This window comes from Misgurnus anguillicaudatus, chromosome 21, assembly GCF_027580225.2.
Source record: "Misgurnus anguillicaudatus chromosome 21, ASM2758022v2, whole genome shotgun sequence".
NCBI classification, from domain to species: domain Eukaryota; kingdom Metazoa; phylum Chordata; class Actinopteri; order Cypriniformes; family Cobitidae; genus Misgurnus; species Misgurnus anguillicaudatus.
Genome location: NC_073357.2, coordinates 64,523,146 through 64,547,506, shown reverse-complemented (window position 1 = coordinate 64,547,506; position 24,361 = coordinate 64,523,146). Strand labels below are relative to the sequence as shown.

Below are 24,361 nucleotides of genomic sequence, written 5' to 3'. Positions count from 1 at the left end.
TAATGCAACAACTCTGATTTTTATTTCATATCTGTCGTGTGTGTATGTGGTTTGTGTAAAAGCCCTATTAATTAATGAATGTTGGGCATGACAAGATTAGAAAAGGTTTTAATGTTTGTTTTTTATATTAGGTTTTTAATTGTTTGAATGGCAACTACCTGACCAATAAGATATAGATCTGTGGTCATGTGTCTGGAATTGATAATCTCCAATAAAAGCAGTTAGCTGAAATGGAAATGACTGAATTCGCACTGTATTTAGTTTGGTATCAACGTGGTCAGATTTATTTATTGGCTTTAACTTTGCATGAAATCAGGGTGTATTGTGTAGGGTAGTCAATCAAGTTAAGTATGTTCCTGCTAAGCTGCATGTTCATCAAGTCAAACACTGGTATGCTACCATACCACTTGTCAAGCTGATGATCCAATAATAATTTTGAGGCTTTTCATGAGCTCTGAATACAAAGCTTGAAATAAGTGCCATGTCACATGACTCCTAAACAGACCTGATAAATAAAGCTGAATGTGAGCAGTGCATAACTTAAAGTTTTGGGACTTAACCTGCCCAGCAAAGCCTGCGCAGGATCTGACAAAAGGGACTTAAATCCAAAGAACAGGTAAGTTTACAAGCTAATGTTTCATTATTTCTTTCATACTTCATGATAATTCAAGTTAAAAATGCTACTTAAATTGTGGACAAAATAAAAGACAGATTTAGCATTAAGTGATTAACTGTAAATTTACTTCTACAAGGAAAAATGTGATTGTTAAATGTAAAGATGTCAGCAATGTTAATGGCTTATCAGTACATATATTTCTGGTTTGCTCCGTTAGATGCTGTAATTAATTTGGACTCATTGTTGATTGGATGATGAACTATTTTTAGTGGCTTTTTACTTTTGGAACTTCCCAATCCTTGGTGCTACGGAGTACGAGAGGTTTTTAAACAATCTTTGGGCCAAATTGGACCTATACTTGTTCTCAAATTTTTGGTATTTTTTTCCTTAAAGTTGCTGTCAAGAAACAGAATCAAAATTTAAAATTAAATTTGTAAAAAGAACAACAACAAAACAACAACAAAAACCTCTCATAAATAACATTTTAAGATTAGGATAACTCCATGGTTGCATTAAATCATACTAATTTTATACATTTATTTGGTTGCTTTATCTGTGTAGTCAAAAAATAGCAATTTAGACCATTTACTGCCCAAAGATCAATGTAGTAATGTGGAGTTTCACATTGAAATAATAATGATCAAGTGCGTCTGGCTTACTTTAGTAATATTTACTCTTCATAATTATAGAAAGCGTAGTTCTTTTTACATTTATTCTGGTTCAATAATATATAGAGGGGGTCACAAGTTATATAATGTTATATAATAAAACACTTTTGAAAAAATATTTTGTCTCAAAAACTTTTTTATAATGAATCCAGCTCTATGTGACCCTGTTTAACCTGTCACATTTTCTCCACAATAAAGAGTAAGTATAAGAATGCATGAAAAAAAATGTGATTTGGTATAGAGTCAGTCATGAAATCTTGTTCAATAGTATAATTAACCAGTGCAATATACTATAAACACCAAAATAAGATAACTTAACAATTTATGCACCATAAATGTCAAGCTAAAGTGAACTTTAGCTGGTGATGGCGCAGTGGATACGATACTCACCTTTGGTGCGAGAGACCTGTGTTTGAATCCACTGTTACACACCATTGTGTCCCTGATCAAGACACTTAACTCCTAGTTGCTCCAGAGGCGTGCGACCTCTGACATATATAGCAATTGTAAGTTGCTTTGGATAAAAGCGTCAGATAAATGTAAATTAACTGAAATAAGATTCATTTACGATTTTGTAAGATTTTGGTAGACTTAGTTTATTGACAACAAGTTCATATACAGTGCATTCATAAAGTATGTAGACCCTCTTGCTTTGTTGCAATCTGATATTACAATCGTTTAAATTCATTTTTTTCTCATTAATCAGAATTTTAGAGATGACTGTAAAGGTATTAAAATATCACATGTACATAAGCATTCTCATGCATTAGAACAATGGACATTTAGCTCTGAGTGAAGCATGGTGAAGGCACCATCATACTGTTCATGTGTTTTCAGCAGCACGGACTGGGAGACTGGTCAGTGTTGAGCTAAATAGAGCAAATTCCAGAGATATCCTTAATGAAAATCTGTTTCACAACACTCAGGAGTGTACCTTCTAAGATGACAATGAGCCAAGACAATACAGGAGTTGAATGTCTTATGTTGTGTTCTATTCCAAATTTGTATGCCCTTCTCTCACAAACTTAGTTTCTCAGTCTCGATGACTGAGTGTCATTGCTGACTTTGTATGAGTGGCCACTTCTGGAGAAACACTTGAAATTGGTTTAAATGAAACATACTATTCCCTTGATCACTTGGATTAATTTAAATGCAAAGACTGCAGATGTTTGATTTCATGTGGTGCTGCGCAGACTGTTCGGTTTATGACATCAAAGTACCGCAAGATCAATTTGATAAAAACTACACATACCAGACGCGTTGCTGTTGTGAAATAACAATCGAGATGCATTTCAGAGGGAACAAGGGTCTGTCCATAAAAATTTACATTGACCACTTCAAAAAGAAAAGGCACTTCAACCTGCCGTCAGGGATTCCTCAGAGGGAAAGTGCTTAGGGCATTGTGTGTCTAAAAGTGGAGTGTAACGCACCTCAGCCAGAGTCCTGACTTGAACCCTGTCAAAAATCACTGGAGAGACCTGAAAATTGAAGTCCACCAACGGTCCTCATTCAACCTGACCGAGCTTGAGAGGATTTGGGAAGAAAAATGGCAAAAAAATCTCCCAATCCATGTGTGCAAAGTTTGTTTGTGTCCTACCCCAAATAAAACTTGAGGCTGTAATTGCAGACAAAGGTGCTTTAACTAAGTACTTGAGTAAAGGGTTTGAACACGTATGTAAATGTGATATTTCAGTTTCAGCTTTTTTATAAATTTACAGACATTTCTAAAAATCAGTTTTCACTTTGTCATTATGGGGTACTAAATTTAGATTAATGAGAAGAAATTGATTTAAACCATTATAATATCAGAAAGCAACATACTAAATTGAAAAAGTGAATAGGGGATCTGAATATATATATATATATATATACACACAGCTTTACTTAGAAATGTTAAGGTAATCTGTTTCCTCACTTTTGTTAAATAAAGTCTGCATTTTACAATGTTCTCAATTATAAAGTATGTATTATACATTACATACTTTCCCAGTGCCACTACAACATTGTTGTACTTGTTATCAGTGAAGCCCCACATGATTCTGGTTTCTCACAAGGTTTCCATTACATTTAAGATATTCATCTCATTGACCTCTGTTCTTACCATAGTTGCCTGTCTTTAAAGACTATGTTTTTCTGTAAAGCTGTTTTGCTATCCAAACATAGGTGATTCACACCAAGTCTGCAATGCAAATCTGTTTACCCAGCTATCATAACTACAGTTAACTAGTCAGTTGTGTTGCACCCTTATAAAACAGATTTAAGTATTTTTTGTTTTTAGAACTTATATTAATATTATGAATAATTACATTTTACTTAAAGGTGCAAAAGAATGCATAGAAACAATTTTATATTGTTCTCTGAAATCTACATAGAAGGTAACATAACACAGTTGGTGTTTGAGGCTCACGGTATGTCATTACAATGTACACAACTCTTATTATTCATCTATGCCTAGATGAGTGGTGGGAAACCCTGGGTCCTGGAGGGCCATTGTACTGCAGAGTTTAATTCCAACCCAGTTCAAACACACCTGCATTTCATTTCAAAGTAATCTGAAGACTTGAATTAGATTCATCAGATGTGTTTGATTAACTAAACTCTGACAGTGGCCCTCCAGCACCCAGGGTTCCCCACTCCTGGCCTAGATAAATACAGTTTTACATTCTATGACACCTTTAATGATTACAGTTATTCATTTAGTAAATACTTTTCCCAGAGTGACTTATGACAGTGCATTTAACATTTTGCCTTAAGAGCCAACAATAAGTTATACTTTGTAGTCATATTTAAATATCGAATGTATTGTTTTAGGTTATTAAAGAAACAAAAATTATTGCAATGCAACATCTCCTATTTAAAGTGTGTAATGTTAAGATACCATTGGTATTAGATTTTTTATCTTATGTGTTTCAGAAGATTATGAAGATGAAGCGAGGAGGAGTATTGATTACAGTATTTCTGTTAGCAGGTCAGTACATTTCTGGATTTGCATATTTCTCTATATTCTCTATATTTTTTGATATAATGCTGGTTTCCTTTTATACATCTAATACAGTGCAAAGTACATTCACCTCAACAACAACAAGTTTACAACAAAGTACAACAACCACAACAGCAGCACAAACAACCACAACAGCTGAACCGACAACCACAACAAAAGCACCAACAACCACAACAGCTGAACCGACAACCACAACAGCAGCACAAACAACCACAACAGCTGAACCGACAACCACAACAAAAGCCTCAACAACCACAACAGCTGAACCGACAACCACAACAAAAGCCCCAACAACCATAACAGCTGAACCGACAACCACAACAAAAGCACCAACAACCATAACAGCTGAACCGACAACCACAACAAAAGCACAAACAACCATAACAGCTGAACCGACAACCACAACAAAAGCACAAACAACCACAACAGCTGAACCGACAACCACAACAAAAGCACAAACAACCACAACAGCTGAACCGACAACCACAACAAAAGCCTCAACAACCACAACAGCTGAACCGACAACCACAACAAAAGCCCCAACAACCACAACAGCTGAACCGACAACCACAACAAAAGCACCAACAACCATAACAGCTGAACCGACAACCACAACAAAAGCACAAACAACCACAACAGCTGAACCGACAACCACAACAAAAGCACAAACAACCACAACAGCTGAACCGACAACCACAACAAAAGCACAAACAACCACAACAGCTGAACCGACAACCACAACAAAAGCACCAACAACCATAACAGCTGAACCGACAACCACAACAAAAGCACAAACAACCACAACAGCTGAACCGACAACCACAACAAAAGCACAAACAACCACAACAGCTGAACCGACAACCACAACAAAAGCCTCAACAACCACAACAGCTGAACCGACAACCACAACAAAAGCCCCAACAACCATAACAGCTGAACCGACAACCACAACAAAAGCACCAACAACCATAACAGCTGAACCGACAACCACAACAAAAGCACAAACAACCATAACAGCTGAACCGACAACCACAACAAAAGCACAAACAACCACAACAGCTGAACCGACAACCACAACAAAAGCACAAACAACCACAACAGCTGAACCGACAACCACAACAAAAGCCTCAACAACCACAACAGCTGAACCGACAACCACAACAAAAGCCCCAACAACCACAACAGCTGAACCGACAACCACAACAAAAGCACCAACAACCATAACAGCTGAACCGACAACCACAACAAAAGCACAAACAACCACAACAGCTGAACCGACAACCACAACAAAAGCACAAACAACCACAACAGCTGAACCGACAACCACAACAAAAGCACAAACAACCACAACAGCTGAACCGACAACCACAACAAAAGCACCAACAACCATAACAGCTGAACCGACAACCACAACAAAAGCACAAACAACCACAACAGCTGAACCGACAACCACAACAAAAGCACAAACAACCACAACAGCTGAACCGACAACCACAACAAAAGCCTCAACAACCACAACAGCTGAACCGACAACCACAACAAAAGCCCCAACAACCACAACAGCTGAACCGACAACCACAACAAAAGCACCAACAACCATAACAGCTGAACCGACAACCACAACAAAAGCACAAACAACCACAACAGCTGAACCGACAACCACAACAAAAGCACAAACAACCACAACAGCTGAACCGACAACCACAACAAAAGCACAAACAACCACAACAGCTGAACCGACAACCACAACAAAAGCACCAACAACCATAACAGCTGAACCGACAACCACAACAAAAGCACAAACAACCACAACAGCTGAACCGACAACCACAACAAAAGCACAAACAACCACAACAGCTGAACCGACAACCACAACAAAAGCCTCAACAACCACAACAGCTGAACCGACAACCACAACAAAAGCCCCAACAACCACAACAGCTGAACCGACAACCACAACAAAAGCACCAACAACCATAACAGCTGAACCGACAACCACAACAAAAGCACAAACAACCACAACAGCTGAACCGACAACCACAACAAAAGCACAAACAACCACAACAGCTGAACCGACAACCACAACAAAAGCACAAACAACCACAACAGCTGAACCGACAACCACAACAAAAGCACAAACAACCACAACAGCTGAACCGACAACCACAACAAAAGCCCCAACAACCATAACAGCTGAACCGACAACCACAACAAAAGCACCAACAACCATAACAGCTGAACTGACAACCACAACAGCAGCACAAACAACCACAACAGCTGAACCGACAACCACAACAAAAGCCTCAACAACCACAACAGCTGAACCGACAACCACAACAAAAGCACCAACAACCACAACAGCTGAACCGACAACCACAACAGCAGCACAAACAACCACAACAGCTGAACCGACAACCACAACAAAAGCCTCAACAACCACAACAGCTGAACCGACAACCACAACAAAAGCCCCAACAACCATAACAGCTGAACCGACAACCACAACAAAAGCACCAACAACCATAACAGCTGAACCGACAACCACAACAAAAGCACAAACAACCATAACAGCTGAACCGACAACCACAACAAAAGCACAAACAACCACAACAGCTGAACCGACAACCACAACAAAAGCACAAACAACCACAACAGCTGAACCGACAACCACAACAAAAGCCTCAACAACCACAACAGCTGAACCGACAACCACAACAAAAGCCCCAACAACCACAACAGCTGAACCGACAACCACAACAAAAGCACCAACAACCATAACAGCTGAACCGACAACCACAACAAAAGCACAAACAACCACAACAGCTGAACCGACAACCACAACAAAAGCACAAACAACCACAACAGCTGAACCGACAACCACAACAAAAGCACCAACAACCATAACAGCTGAACCGACAACCACAACAAAAGCACAAACAACCATAACAGCTGAACCGACAACCACAACAAAAGCACAAACAACCATAACAGCTGAACCGACAACCACAACAAAAGCACAAACAACCACAACAGCTGAACCGACAACCACAACAAAAGCCTCAACAACCACAACAGCTGAACCGACAACCACAACAAAAGCCTCAACAACCACAACAGCTGAACCGACAACCACAACAAAAGCCCCAACAACCACAACAGCTGAACCGACAACCACAACAAAAGCACCAACAACCATAACAGCTGAACCGACAACCACAACAAAAGCACAAACAACCACAACAGCTGAACCGACAACCACAACAAAAGCACAAACAACAAAAACACATGAACCGACAACCAGAAAAAAAGAACAAACAACCACAACAGCTGCACCTACAACCACAACAAAAGCACCAACAACCATAACAGCTGAACCGACAACCACAACAAAAGCACAAACAACCACAACAGCTGAACCGACAACCACAACAAAAGCACAAACAACCACAACAGCTGAACCGACAACCACAACAAAAGCCTCAACAACCACAACAGCTGAACCGACAACCACAACAAAAGCCCCAACAACCACAACAGCTGAACCGACAACCACAACAAAAGCACCAACAACCATAACAGCTGAACCGACAACCACAACAAAAGCACAAACAACCACAACAGCTGAACCGACAACCACAACAAAAGCACAAACAACCACAACAGCTGAACCGACAACCACAACAAAAGCACAAACAACCACAACAGCTGAACCGACAACCACAACAAAAGCCTCAACAACCACAACAGCTGAACCGACAACCACAACAAAAGCCCCAACAACCACAACAGCTGAACCGACAACCACAACAAAAGCACCAACAACCATAACAGCTGAACCGACAACCACAACAAAAGCACAAACAACCACAACAGCTGAACCGACAACCACAACAGCAGCACAAACAACCACAACAGCTGAACCGACAACCACAACAAAAGCCTCAACAACCACAACAGCTGAACCGACAACCACAACAAAAGCCCCAACAACCACAACAGCTGAACCGACAACCACAACAAAAGCACCAACAACCATAACAGCTGAACCGACAACCACAACAAAAGCACAAACAACCACAACAGCTGAACCGACAACCACAACAAAAGCACAAACAACCACAACAGCTGAACCGACAACCACAACAAAAGCACAAACAACCACAACAGCTGAACCGACAACCACAACAAAAGCACAAACAACCACAACAGCTGAACCGACAACCACAACAAAAGCACCAACAACCACAACAGCTGAACCGACAACCACAACAAAAGCACAAACAACCACAACAGCTGAACCGACAACCACAACAGCTGCACCAACAACCACAACAAAAGCCCCAACTACCACAACAGCTGAACTGACAACCACAACAAAAGCCCCAACAACCACAACACAAGCACCAACAACCACAACAAAAGCCCCAACTACCACAACAGCTGAACTGACAACCACAACAATAGCACCAACAACCACAACAGCTGAACCGACAACCACAACAAAAGCACCAACAACCATAACAGCTGAACCGACAACCACAACAAAAGCACCAACAACAGCTGAACCAACAACCACAACAAAAGCACCAACAACCACAACAGCTGAACCGACAACCACAACAAAAGCAACAACAACCATAACAGCTGAACCGACAACCACAACAAAAGCACCAACAACCATAACAGCTGAACCGACAACCACAACAAAAGCACCAACAACAGCTGAACCAACAACCACAACAAAAGCACAAACAACCACAACAGCTGAACCGACAACCACAACAAAAGCCCCAACAACCACAACAGCTGAACCAACAACCACAGCAAAAGCACAAACAACAACAACAGCTGAACCGACAACCACAACAAAAGCACCAACAACAGCTGAACCGACAACCACAACAAAAGCCCCAACAACCACAAAAGCTGAACCAACAACCACAACAAAAGCACAAACAACCACAACAGCTGAACCGACAACCACAACAAAAGCCCCAACAACCACAACAGCGGAACCGACAACCACAACAAAAGCCCCAACAACCACAACAGCTGAACCGACAACCACAACAAAAGCCCCAACAACCACAACAGTTGAACCAACAACCACAACAAAAGCACAAACAACCACAACAGCTGAACCGACAACCACAACAAAAGCCCCAACAACCACAACAGCTGAACCGACAACCACAACAAAAGCCCCAACAACCACAACAGCTGAACCAACAACCACAACAAAAGCACAAACAACCACAACAGCTGAACCGACAACCACAACAAAAGCCCCAACAACCACAACAGCTGAACCGACAACCACAACAAAAGCCCCAAAAACCACAACAGCTGAACCGACAACCACAACAAAAGCCCCAACAACCACAACAGCTGAACCGACAACCACAACAAAAGCCCCAACAACCACAACAGCTGAACCGACAACCACAACAAAAGCCCCAACAACCACAACAGCGGAACCGACAACCACAACAAAAGCCTCAACAACCACAACAGCTGAACCGACAACCACAACAAAAGCCCCAACAACCACAACAGCTGAACCGACAACCACAACAAAAGCCCCAACAACCACAACAGCTGAACTGACAACCACAACAAAAGCCCCAACAACCACAACAACTGAACCGACAACCACAACAAAAGCCCCAACAACGACAACAGCTGAACCGACAACCACAACAAAAGCCCCAACAACCACAACAGCTGAACCGACAACCACAACAAAAGCCCCAACAACCACAACAGCTGAACCGACAACCACAACAAAAGCCCCAACAACCACAACAACTGAACCGACAACAACAACAAAAGCCCCAACAACCACAACACCTGCACAGACAACCACAACAAAAGCCCCAACAACCACAACAGCTGAACCGACAACCACAACAAAAGCACCAACAACCACAACAACTGAACCGACAACCACAACAAAAGCCCCAACAACGACAACAGCTGAACCGACAACCACAACAAAAGCCCCAACAACCACAACAGCTGAACCGACAACCACAACAAAAGCCCCAACAACCACAACAGCTGAACCGACAACCACAACAAAAGCCCCAACAACCACAACAGCTGAACCGACAACCACAACAAAAGCCCCAACAACCATAACAGCTGAACCAACAACCACAACAAAAGCACAAACAACCACAACAGCTGAACCGACAACCACAACAAAAGCACCAACAACCACAACAGCTGAACCGACAACCACAACAAAAGCACCAACAACCACAACAGCTGAACCGACAACCACAACAAAAGCCCCAACAACCATAACAGCTGAACCAACAACCACAACAAAAGCACCAACAACCACAACAGCTGAACCGACAACCACAACAAAAGCCCCAACAACCACAACAGCTGAACCAACAACCACAGCAAAAGCACAAACAACCACAACAGCTGAACCGACAACCACAACAAAAGCCCCAACAACCGCAACAGCTGAACCGACAACCACAACAAAAGCCCCAACAACGACAACAGCTGAACCGACAACCACAACAAAAGCCCCAACAACCACAACAGCTGAACCGACAACCACAACAAAAGCCCCAACAACGACAACAGCTGAACCGACAACCACAACAAAAGCCCCAACAACCATAACAGCTGAACCGACAACCACAACAAAAGCCTCAACAACCACAACAGCTGAACCGACAACCACAACAAAAGCCCCAACAACCATAACAGCTGAACCGACAACCACAACAAAAGCCCCAACAACCACAACAGCTGAACCGACAACCACAACAAAAGCCCCAACAATGACAACAGCTGAACCGACAACCACAACAAAAGCACCAACAACCACAACAGCTGAACCGACAACCACAACAAAAGCCCCAACAACGACAACAGCTGAACCGACAACCACAACAAAAGCCCCAACAACCACAACAGCTGAACCGACAACCACAACAAAAGCCCCAACAACCAAAACAGCTGAACCAACAACCACAACAAAAGCACCAACAACCACAACAGCTGAACCGACAACCACAACAAAAGCACCAACAACCATAACAGCTTATCCAACAACCACAACAATAGCAATAACAATCACTACATCTGAACCGACAACCACAACAAAAGCACCAACAACAGCTGAACCGACAACCACAACAAAAGCCCCAACAACCACAACAGCTGAACCAACAACCACAAGAAAAGCACAAACAACCACAACAGCTGAACCGACAACCACAACAAAAGCCCCAACAACCACAACAGCGGAACCGACAACCACAACAAAAGCCCCAACAACCACAGCAGCTGAACCGACAACCACAACAAAAGCCCCAACAACCACAACAGCTGAACCGACAACCACAACAAAAGCCCCAACAACCACAACAGCTGAACCGACAACCACAACGAAAGCCCCAACACCCACAACAGCTGAACCCACCCCCCCAACAAACGCCCCACCAACCACAACTGCTGAACCGACAACCACAACAAAAGCCCCAACAACCACAACAGCTGAACCGACAACCACAACAAAAGCCCCAACAACCACAACAGCTGAACCGACAACCACAACAAAAGCCCCAACAACCACAACAGCTAAACCGACAACCACAACAAAAGCACCAACAACCACAACAGCTGAACCGACAACCACAACAAAAGCCCCAACAACCACAACAACTGAACCGACAACCACAACAAAAGCACCAACAATAGCTGAACCGACAACCACAACAAAAGCACCAACAACAGCTGAACAGACAACCACAACAAAAGCCCCAACAACCACAACAGCTGAACCGACAACCACAACAAAAGCCCCAACAACCACAACAGCTGAACCGACAACCACAACAAAAGCCCTAACAACCACAACAGCTGAACCAACAACCACAACAAAAGCCCCAACAACCACAACAACTGAACCGACAACCACAACAAAAGCACCAACAATAGCTGAACCGACAACCACAACAAAAGCACCAACAACAGCTGAACAGACAACCACAACAAAAGCCCCAACAACCACAACAGCTGAACCGACAACCACAACAAAAGCCCCAACAACCACAACAGCTGAACCGACAACCACAACAAAAGCCCTAACAACCACAACAGCTGAACCAACAACCACAACAAAAGCCCCAACAACCACAACAGCGGAACTGACAACCACAACAAAAGCCCCAACAACCACAACAGCGGAACTGACAACCACAACAAAAGCCCCAACAACCACAACAGCTGAACCGACAACCACAACAAAAGCACAAACAACCACAACAGCTGAACCGACAACCACAACACAAGCCCCAACAACCACAACAGCTGAACCGACAACCACAACAAAAGCACCAACAACCACAACAGCTGAACCGACAACCACAACAAAAGCACCAACAACCACAACAGCTGAACCGACAACCACAACAAAAGCCCCAACAACCACAACAGCTGAACCGACAACCACAACAAAAGCACCAACAACCACAACCGCTGAACCGACAACCACAACAAAAGCACCAACAACCACAACAGCTGAACCGACAACCACAACAAAAGCACCAACAACCACAACAGCTGCACCGACAACCACAACAAAAGCACCGACAACCACAACAGCTGCACCGACAACCACAACACAAGCCCCAACAACCACAACAGCTGCACCGACAACCACAACAAAAGCACCAACAACCACAACAGCTGCACCGACAACCACAACAAAAGCACCAACAACCACAACAGCTGCACCGACAACCACAACAAAAGCACCAACAACCACAACACAAGCTCCAACAACCACAACAAAAGCACCAACAACCACAACACAAGCCCCAACAACCACAACAAAAGCATACACAGTCCGTATCAAAGTGGTAACACGAGAAAATTTTGTCCCTGAACTGGCAGACCGATCTTCTAATGCTTATAAAAGTCGAAGAAAAAATGATATATGAGGTACAGTGCTATACAAACACTTAAAACAAGTTTAAAGAAAACACAGTTTAATACAAAATCATATAAAATACAGTAGAGCAATGAGAACTGGAATGTGCACTATAATTTAGACATTGTAACTATTGAAACTTTTTGTTCTATGACCTGGTTTTACAAACAAGCTTTAGCTAATCCAAAACTAGGCCGTAGTTAAATTAAGACGATTAGGCATCTTTTATAAACCTGCCTTAGATAAAGATGTTACTGGTGTGTATCTTGAGACAAATCAAAGACACTGGCATATTTTAAAATCTGTCAGTACAAGTTATTTTCTGATGAGACAGCTCCAACATGTGTCTTATCCTGCGTCCGAACCCGCCTACTTCATACTATATAGTACGCGAAAAGCAGTAGACGAGGCAAGTAGTATGTCCAAATACATAGTATTCAAAAAACAGTATGCGAAAAGTACCCGGATGACCTACTACTTCCGGTTAGATTTTGCAGTGTGAATACAATGGACGCTTCGCTATCCCATGATGCCCCGGGAGAGGAGTTATCCAACGAAGAAGAAGAGGCATGCGGCTATTTTCGCGCTGAAATGACATGACGTGATGACGACGTATGTCACGTGATGTAGCAACATGGCGCATGTAGTATGTCCGAATCTCATTCATACTACCAGGATTCATACTATACAGTACCTACTGTTTCAACGGCAAGTAAGTAGGTACTTCATCTAATTCAGTACCTACTATACAGTATGCGGTTTCGGACGCAGCCTTAGTCTAACAATAACCTTAAGCCTTGTCTGTGAAACCGGAGGTATAACATTAAAACAATTACTGTGAGTTTATATCCCAGTAATTGAGTTTATTATAAAGTGTTTCTGTAGAACAGTTCACTGATGAAAACTACATGTTTTGTGCTTTTTCTACAGTTTGGGAACGCCTTAAAGAAAGCATTTCAGGCACTTTTCCTTAAACTGATAATTATTCGGTTTACGTAAGTTTTTTATTTTTAAACAACAATATTTCTATGTAATTCAAAGTTGTTTCTTCATGTTAATATCATTTGTGCATTAAAGTAACGCATTATTTCACTGCAAACGACAGTTTATTAATAACACAGTTTATTGAAAAACATGAGCCCATTTGTCTTTTCTTTCTTGTTGTAGGCAAGGATCAGTTGAAACAGAGATGGAGGTATTATTCTACTCCCCACCCAGTGATACTGAAGTTGTAAATGCACTTTCTACTGCTAATACAAGTTATGATGTTAGCAGTGTGGGTAAGTTTCACTAACACACTATTAATGCAAAGTTATGTTAAATAATTTCTCTACTGTTAAATGGGTAATGAATGTTTTATTTAGTGATTATTATTTGTTTTTGATATAAATCACCAACTTTTATCATTACGTCGGTGGCGTTGTGGGGAGAGCTTAAGCCTCTAAGGTGGAGTCAAATGCCTGTGTTTTCCTCTTACAAAACATCATGGTACCATTAAATGTTGTCATTCATTCACTCCATGAACTGACAAGCTACTGACAATAAAAATACAAGTTATCCGTCAAATCAAACATTTGTTTCTTAAATCTAAGTTTACTCTTTAATCTAGTCATTTAAAAACAAAAGGAGAAAAATGTTTAGAAAAACACATGAAAAGCATTTGAGGAGTGAGAACAACATAAAAGAAAAACAGAGGAGAAATATCAAGATGACAAACAAGAATAATAGACAAATAAAACTTAGACAAGCAACATATAAAGCAACATGAAAAGAAAGAAAAGAGAGATACAATGTAGAAAGTAACAAAGTAAGGATTGATCAACAAGAGGAGAGAGAGGCAAAAGTGAGGAAAAACAAAAAGGAAAATTTAAAGTCTGTATGAAGTCATTTCAGAAAATTGTTGCTAAACACATCATAAAATGTTAGAAATGTATTGCCAAACCATGTTACAAAGTCTGTGAACTATGTCGTACTGAATTGTGGATTTACACCATTAAGCAGTTTTGTCCACATTTCTGTGTTAAGGATTATTTTGGGGGGGCTAAACCAGAATCTCAATAACGCACTGAGCCACTGAGCATGGTGAAACTATGTTTAAAAGAAAATATTTCTTTCAGGAGCTCAGCTGCAAAAGTTTCTAAATGGCACTTTAGTCAAAAATGAGAGGATGATATTAACAGAATGCTCTTGGCACATATTATACATTCATCAAATACTTTCGCTTCAAATCTGCTTAATCCCAGCAACTGGCCATTCAGAAATACCGCCTTGTTGGTACAATCCATTAAGAGTCTGCTAAAAATAATCTAATTTTCAAGAAAACATGTCAGATGTTATGTGTATGCTAGGCTTATCTCATATGAAGACCATGACGAACATATAAACATAAACAAAACTGTAATAAATACTGAAAAAAAAATTCATTCAATTTACTCAAATTTTTAAGGTAAGTGGTCACAATCAATTTATTTAAGCTACATTTAAACACAAGTTTTTTGTTGTCTTTTTCTAATTTCATTTGTTTAAATGTAGCTTAAATAAATTAATTGCGACCACTTACCCTTAAAAAAAATGTATTGTAAATTGAATGAATCATTTTATTCAGTTAAGGTTAAGATACACGTTGGGCATAAACAATACATGAAACGAGAACAGACAATCACTCAAAAACACAACAGACTTAATTAAGGGTGAACTGATGAGGGTGATGAGTGGCAGGTGTGATGACAACAGATGATGAGCAGCTGTGAGAGAGTGAGGGATTATGGGAGTTCAAAGAGAGATGACATCAGAAGCACTAGTTTTGCATCTGAGCCCCTCTTAACTCTTTTCCCACCATTGATGTGTTACTTGTCAATTAAGAGAAAATGCTGCCAATGACAAGTTTTCCGACAATCCATATTTCTGCTATTATTCGCCAGATGGCACTTTTACCAAATTTATACAACCCGGAAGTAACCCATCACATCAAAGAGTTTAAATTACTCTTTGAGTATGTATTACTGTCTGAGTAATAAATTTAGCATAGTAAGATTGTGGTCTTACTCTGGCACGTCTAGCACTAGCGACATGTTTTGGATATTAATGGTATTCCATCAAAAAAGTAATTCTGGATTAATTCTAATTATACACTACCTTGCGGGCCGAATGAAAGTGCCCAGGGCCCTAATTTGGCCACCTCTGGTTTAGGGCTACTTGATGTTGACTTCCATGTAAGAGGACCTGTGGAAGGTAGATAAAAACAACCCATTTTAAGGTAATAAAAACAACACAATTAAGGTCTTTACACATCACTAATGATATATTTTTGTAGATTATATTGCATTTCTGTTAAGAGATCCTTCCATATATATATATATATATATATATATATATATATATATATATAAAGAAAAGTAATATTTTTTTCAAATTTTAAAGAATAACAGATATCATATCACCAACTCCAACTCCTACATCAATTACAAGCCAAGATACGACAACTAAATCTAAAGTCTCACTCATACACCACCACCAAATCCATACTCAAGTCATTCTTTTAAACAATGTGTGACAACTTATACATTTAGCATCACTAAGAAATTAACATCTAATAATATTGCTCTAGTTGCTGTCTTGTGCATTTTAAAGATACAGTATTTATTTCAAAGATACCAGAATGAAATCATCTGCTTACTGTAGTGAAAATAAGCCTGCTTCTTATACCTATACAGTCTTTACTGGTAAATTACCATTAAGTGATCATGTGTGTGTAAACAGGACCTTTTTAAAAAGACTGGTAAATCAGTCCTGGTAATGTGCAAAGTTGTACACTGTAAAAAAATCCGTAGAAATTGCAGCTGAGTTGCCGGTAATTTACCGTAGATTTAAATTTATGTTATTTTCTGGCAACATTTTGTTCAAAGTTAAATGAACATTAAACATTTATTTTGTCTTTACAGAGTAAAACAAAAGGCGGCACCAAGCAAAACATTTTGGGAAACAAAATCTGAAGCAAAAAACAGAAAAAGGTTGATGATGATTTCTGGTTCCCAGAATGCTTTGCATGAGGCTGTTATTGTATAGTTTTATTCTGTAAAGATAAAGACTTGTTAATATTTAAAATTTATTTAACTTTGAACGGACTCTTGCCGGTAGATAACATAAGTTTGGATCTGCGGTGGGTTACCGGCAACCCAGCTGCAATAACATTGAAATTTTTACGGACTTTTTTTACAGTGTAGCATTACCTGTAAATTACCAGTATAATGATGTTAACAGTGAAGACGATTATCCCTGCTGTGTTTATGGAAAGGTGTGTTTGATATTTTGATGCACTCTTAGAACAGATGTGTTAAAAACATGACATTAGTGTTGATTCTGGGACAACACACTAAATGCATTGTCCCAGAATCCATCCATCTCTGTGTTATTGAAACAACACATTTTGTGTTTTTTTCCAGTTATATTTTTTGGCCAGTCTTTGCTTTTATTTAAAGGCTCTCTAAGCGAATAATGTGTGACGTCACTTCCTGTTGATGTTTGAACTGTTTTCAAACAAACGGAGCGTAGCTAACGCCTCCCCCTCCCTCTCCCGTCCGTGCTTTCATGAGCGCGCCCAACCTCCACCCCCAAATCCTTATTGTCGTTTATTGGCTGGAACACTTTGTTATGTTTTGTTGTGCTAGGTTTGGCCACTATGTTGATATTGCCGTTTGTCGAGCCTGAGCTGTCTACAGAGATCGTGTTTTTTACAGTTTGATCAGCGGACAGGCAGCAAGCAGATAGTGAGATGTTTGCTGTATGTATCAAAAAATGTTTTATGGTCTAAAACGCGTCAATTCGCTTAGAGCGCCTTTAACAGTGAGTTTTTTTTAGGAGAGGACAGGAAAGTACAGGGAGGAGTGAGGGATATGGGATAGGGCAAATTACCATGAGCCGGGAATCAAACTCGGGTTGCCGAAAGTGCGAAACTACCACATATCGGAGCGCTGCCCACTACGCCATCGGCTCCGACATTTTAAGTTACTTTTAACATAACTTGTGTTTTAATTTAATACAAAATCAATACAAAATGAAACATAATGTGTTCAAATCTTAACACAAAGATGTGTAAAAAATTAACACATCCCTTCTAAGAGTGTGCATGATAGCAGGCACACAGTTGACTTCTATATTATTTGCATTTCCTACTATGGAAGTCAATGGGTGCCTTCAACGATGTGCTTACCGTCATTTATCAAAATATCTTCATTTGTGATCAGCAGAACAAAGTTCATACAGGTTTAGAGCAAATGTTGACAGGATTTTCATTACCGCTTGAACTATCCATTTAAAGTATTGGATTGAGTAAAGGGATGTACAAAACAACAGAGCCGGACAGTACATTAATATGTTCTTTATAAGTAAGGGATAATGTAGAGGCACCCGGTAGTTATTGGGAAATAAGCCCCGACAGTGTGATCAGGACCCGACGCGAAGCGGAGGGTCTTGTATCACACTGAAGGGGCTTATTTCCCAATAACTACCGGCTGCCTCTACATTATCCCGCTTATTACACGGCTACTTGCCACATAAGAAAAAAACTGGACATGAATATGAATTTGAAACCTTTTATTGGCATATTTGTTTTAAATTAACATTTTTATCCTTCCGCGAAACTGCACAGATGCATAAAATGATCGTAATACCTTATTAAGATCCGCTGCTTCATACTTGTCTACATTTTTTCTCTTTTAGCCAGTCTTTGAGAAGTTTTAATGCCCATTCTGTATTTTTGTGTGTGTTGGCTTCGTAGCTGTCATGCTCTATTTTGTCAAGTTCAGTCTCATTAAGCTGTCTGTGTCTTGTCGTGGTTGTCGAGTGTTTGTCACAAGATGGCGCCAAACAGACAGTAATCTTTATTGATCTTTATTGGCGCGGAGCGATTTTACTCGTACAAGTAGTCCGGCTATGCGTTATTATTTTGGAGCGGTTATTATTTGAAAAGAACGAACCTGCAAATGTCTCAACTGACCAATCAGAATCAAGCATTCCAGAGAGCCGTGTAATAAGCAGTAATAAACAGCCAATACGTAAGCAAATAAGAAACTACGTAAAAGTGAGAATTGGTCTGTATACTAAAGTGTTACTGAGTTTATCTGTTCTCTTATTGCATTTTGTGGTAATATCATGACATCATACAGCATCTCTTCTTTGAAGTTGTTTACACTGTTTACCAACTATTTGTCTATAAAATCCTCACTGTTGTTTTAGATGTAGGTATAGCACTTCTGCTGTATTTTTTCTGTATGGCTTAGTTTGAGGTCTAAATGCTGTTGTTGGGTCAAGAGCACCAGCGCGAGTATCACAGATATGAGAACAGCAAAAATACAAGATGTGTGTGTTTAGATATAAAGTCATAATCCGCTATTTTTAATAACACAACACCAGCATCATTGTCCTGCAGTTTATAGAAACTTCAGTTTTGTGATATAAGATAAAACTTTACATTAAAATGTTAAATCAAAGAAATTCTAATAAAAGCAATTTATTGACAACTGTATTGGCTGTGTCCTATCCAAGGCTGCAAATATTTTAAATTCAGATCAATTCAATTTTATTTATATAGCGCTCTTTAACAATTAGTAATTGTGAAAAGCAGCTTTACATTAATAGAAGGAGGGGAAACACAGAAAAATCGATAAACAACATAAGTAGCAAAATACAGTGGCTGAGATTAAACTGAACAAGCAAGCGTAGTAATATGTAACGTAAAGAAGGGGATGCAAATTTAAGCCAATGTCTGCTGACTCCCAGGGGTGAAAAAAACTAGGAGAAAAACCCAATTGGAACAACCCATCCTCACCCCATGTCGTCAATATTTGACGACACTTGACCATTCGTCAATATGTGAGGGGGAGGGTATACCTTTCGCGTCATTTTTTGACGAACTGGGGACTTCAATACTATTACGTCCGTTGCATTCTCTTTCCTATTTTCTTACCATTTTCGCGTCGGTTTAGGGTTAGATTACGCAAAATTAAACAGTGTATGCGAAATTAAACAGTGTACGCGAAATTAAACAGTTGTCACCTGGCGTTGGGGTTAGAGTTAGGTTTGGGTAGGGATGTCATTATGTAAATCTAACCCTAAACCGACGCGAAAATGGTAAGAAAATAGGAAAGAGAATGCAACGGACGTAATAGTATTGAAGTCCCCAGTTCGTCAAAAAATGACGCGAAAGGTATACCCTCCCCGTCACATATTGACGAATGGTCAAGTGGGTTGCAGGAAACATGAACTACATGAAACTTTATGTTGGCTTGAGAAAGCCTAGTCTGAGAGTAATAGAGCTGCAGTTGGGGCAGATGGTTTAGTTGGGGCAGATGGGGCAGTTAGGGCATTTGGGGCAGAATTGGGCATTTTATAATGGCAGTCTATGGGAGATGTTGCTAGGGTGCCCAAAATGGTTGCCAGGGGCGTGGCTTAATAGATCTGAGATGATCCGGAGAGACTGATTGGATGCCCGAGTAAAATGAGGTCACCCATTTATCTCTACGACACTCTAAAGCAAAGATATTCCATCTGGACGGTTTTATTCCCTTATATGGGCGTTTTCCCTGCCCCATTATAAGTCAATGGGAAATTTCGGGTGCCTCTTACACCCCAGGGGTACAACTTACACCCCATTGTGATGTATGTTCTTACAGAGTCTACCGCCCTCTTCAAATGTTGTAATTCACATGTTTCTACAAAATCCTCGAGCGGTGCTATGACCCATCAAAGTTGGGCCCAATGTTAAGTCAATGGGATTTTTCGGGTGGTTTTTCGCCCCCCTTTCGGAAATCCTGCACCCGATCCCTTATAAAAGTCGTAGCACACCTCTCCTCAATAATCCGGTCGATTTGAGTCCTTATTCGTGTGTCTACGACAAACCGTGCGGGACGAGTTACGCGCCGAAAGTGTGCAGACATAAGAAAATAGATCTAATAATATCCCTGAGCAATAGTAATAGTGATGCCTTGCATAAATGCAAGCACCACTAATAAGATTAAGATGAAGAACAGTATGTTGGCTTTTTCAAGCGTATTTTTCTGTAATTATAGTTTACTTATGAAGTACGTATGTGTAATTATAAGGGAACAATTTATAATATTTGGGGAACAAAGGGGTAACAACCAGGAAAAATACAAATAATATATGCAGTAAGTATTTTATAACTAAGGGCTAACTATTTTAATATTACATGGTATGTATGACTTATATGCCAAAAACGTGGGAAATTACAAATTATTAATACAGTAAGTAATTCATAACTTCGGACTCACGATTCAAATATTAGGCCTAAGTAGTACGTAGGCTACATGCAAAACAATCTTATGTTTGAGAGTAATTTAGTGAGAACACACACATTCACTGAATTGGCTCGATCACACTCCTCTCCACATATAGCTGGTGCGTGGTGATCGCACTGGATTCACACATTCTTTCTAAGAGTGTATTTTACTGTGTAAATATACCATTGTTATTAAATTAAAGTGGCACTTGTTACCCCCTTGTTTCACGTAGTTAAAGAGTAAATACAACATCTGCAGGCTGTAAATGAAAGTGGCACTTGTTACCCATTTGTTACCAAAATATTATAAATTGTTCCCTTAAAATTACACGTATGTACTTTATAAGTACACTATAATTACAGAAATGTCTGCTGTAAATTCACTGTACTTACACAGTACTTTACTGCATATATTTTTTGTATTTTTCATGGTTGTTACCCCTTTATTCCCCAAATATTATAAATTGTTCCCTTATAATTACACATATGTACTTCATAAGTAAACTATAATTACAGAAACATACGCTGTAAATTCGCTGTACTTACCCAGTACTTTCCGGGCTGTAATCTAAAGCGTTACTGTATTTGGTAATTGTTTTTTAAGAAACTATCAAATACTTACTTCCATCTTAACACAGCTGTGACAATTCTGCAGCTTTATTTTCATAAATCAGCTGAGCACTTTGTGGTAAATCTTGGGTCTGTGAGTGAAGTCAAGGTGCTGAGGAACAGGCCTATGTGTGTATGGAAATCACCCGATTGGCTGGTCTCCGGTCGATTGCTTTGCTTTCCCGTGGCATCACGGGAAAGCTGGGATAGAAGTGTCCATCAGATGCATGCTTCCAAATTTGGGGGGACTCAGTAGGGTATCCGGGAAGTGAACGTGTAAAAATTCATACAGTCTGACAACAGCTTCATCATAATGCAGAAATATGAAGCACATTGTTTATCAAAGATCTTGCTCCTGTAAACTTGGTCATTACTATAAAGTATGTGATTTATATGATTAAAACACTTCAGATATTTTAACCATGCTGTGAATTCAGAGACAAAATAGTGAAAGCATTATTACACGACAGAGCTGTCAGGACTCTGCCTTGAAGTCTTATGTTGTATTTGTATTTTGTCATGGTGGCAGGGTTCTGGCAGTCCCAGGTTTTATGTGGAGGCTCATGTCTTGTTTATTATGGCATATGCCTCCGGTGTCTTGTCTTTTGTCCCTGCCCCCTCGTTCTCCTGCTTATTAGTAATCATTGGTTTTCTCCCATCACCTGTTCCTGCTCGTTATCTTGTTTTTTTCTATTTAATGTCATTGTGTCCTTAGTACTGTTTTTGTTTTTGTAAAAATAAAGTGGTTTCTGTTTTTCCCCCGACATATTTTGCAATTGGGTTCATCTGTTCCCCAAGAGGTCACAAAACAGTTTAAACAACAACAACAACAAATATGAACATTTACATACGCCAAATATAAAAATAAATATGCCTATTAGACTGGTTTACTTTAATGGATTGTCTTAAAACTATAAATATATATAATTAATAAACAGACAAATTAATTTCACTATGCAGTCTTCTGTTTAAAAATCACTGATCTTGCATGACATAAAGAGGCATTTACTAAGAGTAAATTAAAGCAAACAAAACTATATAATCCATTATAAGTCTAATTCAAGATATCTGTCCAATTCTACAGCTGAATTAGGAGATGACATTTACTCATTGCAAAGTCAGAGTTACTTAATGCATCAACCAAAATGTTACTTCAACACTGCAGAACCTCACTACAGGTGTTTCTAGAACACCATAAAACACTCTACGATGTGAAAAAAGCTTTGTGATGAATTATTTTCAGTTGCATATAAAAATGAAAAAACAATTTTGACAAAATATATTGTTGCATCTAAAGTGGATATAATATAATATATTTACAGTGTACTAATATTAATTCATTTAAACTTCAGTGACAGTATCCACAACACCTGCACCAACAACCACTACAGTTGCACCGACAACCACTACAGTTGCACTGACAACCACTATGGTCGCACCGACGACCACAACGGTCGCACCGACAACCTGGACAGTTGCACCAACAACCACAACGTTTGCACCAACAACCACGACACTTGCACCAACAACCACGACACTTGCACCAACAACCACTACAGTTGCACCAACAACCACTACAGTTGCACCAACAACCACTACAGTTGCACCAACAACCACGACACTTGCACCAACAACCACGACACCTTCACCAACAACAACGACACCTTCACCAACAACCACGACACTTGCACCAACAACCACGACACTTGCACCAACAACCACGACACCTGCACCAACAACCACGACACTTGCACCAACAACCACTACACTTGCACCAACAACCACAACAGTTGCACCAACAACCACTACAGTTGCACCAACAACCACGACAGTTGCACCAACAACCACTACAGTTGCACCAACAACCACTACAGTTGCACCAACAACCTCGACAGTTGCACCAACAACCACTACCGTTGCACCCACAACCACTACAGTTGCACCAACAACAACGACACCTTCACCAACAACCACGACGCCTGCACCAACAACCACGACACTTGCACCAATAACCACGACACTTGCACCAACACCCACAACAGTTGCACCAACAACCACTACACTTGCACCACCAACCACGACACCTGCACCAACAACCACAACACTTGCACCAACAACCACAACAGTTGCACCAACAACCACTACAGTTGCACCAACAACCACGACAGTTGCACCAACAACCACGACAGTTGCACCAACAACCACGACA

General features: G+C 40.2%; 3 long non-coding RNA genes across 3 annotated transcripts in view; 2 read left to right on the top strand and 1 right to left on the bottom strand.

Moving 5' to 3' along the window:
- Positions 1–24,361, bottom strand: part of LOC141353140 (uncharacterized) — a 238,177-nt gene that overhangs the window by 56,907 nt on the left and 156,909 nt on the right. The window lies entirely within an intron of this gene.
- On the top strand, positions 551–4,386 carry LOC141353136 (uncharacterized). Its single transcript, XR_012360148.1, has 3 exons — positions 551–616; positions 4,198–4,252; positions 4,340–4,386. It is a non-coding gene; the product is annotated as an uncharacterized lncRNA (long non-coding RNA).
- On the top strand, positions 14,176–23,627 carry LOC141353135 (uncharacterized). The gene is made up of 3 exons (XR_012360147.1): positions 14,176–14,242; positions 14,415–14,527; positions 23,505–23,627. It is a non-coding gene; the product is annotated as an uncharacterized lncRNA (long non-coding RNA).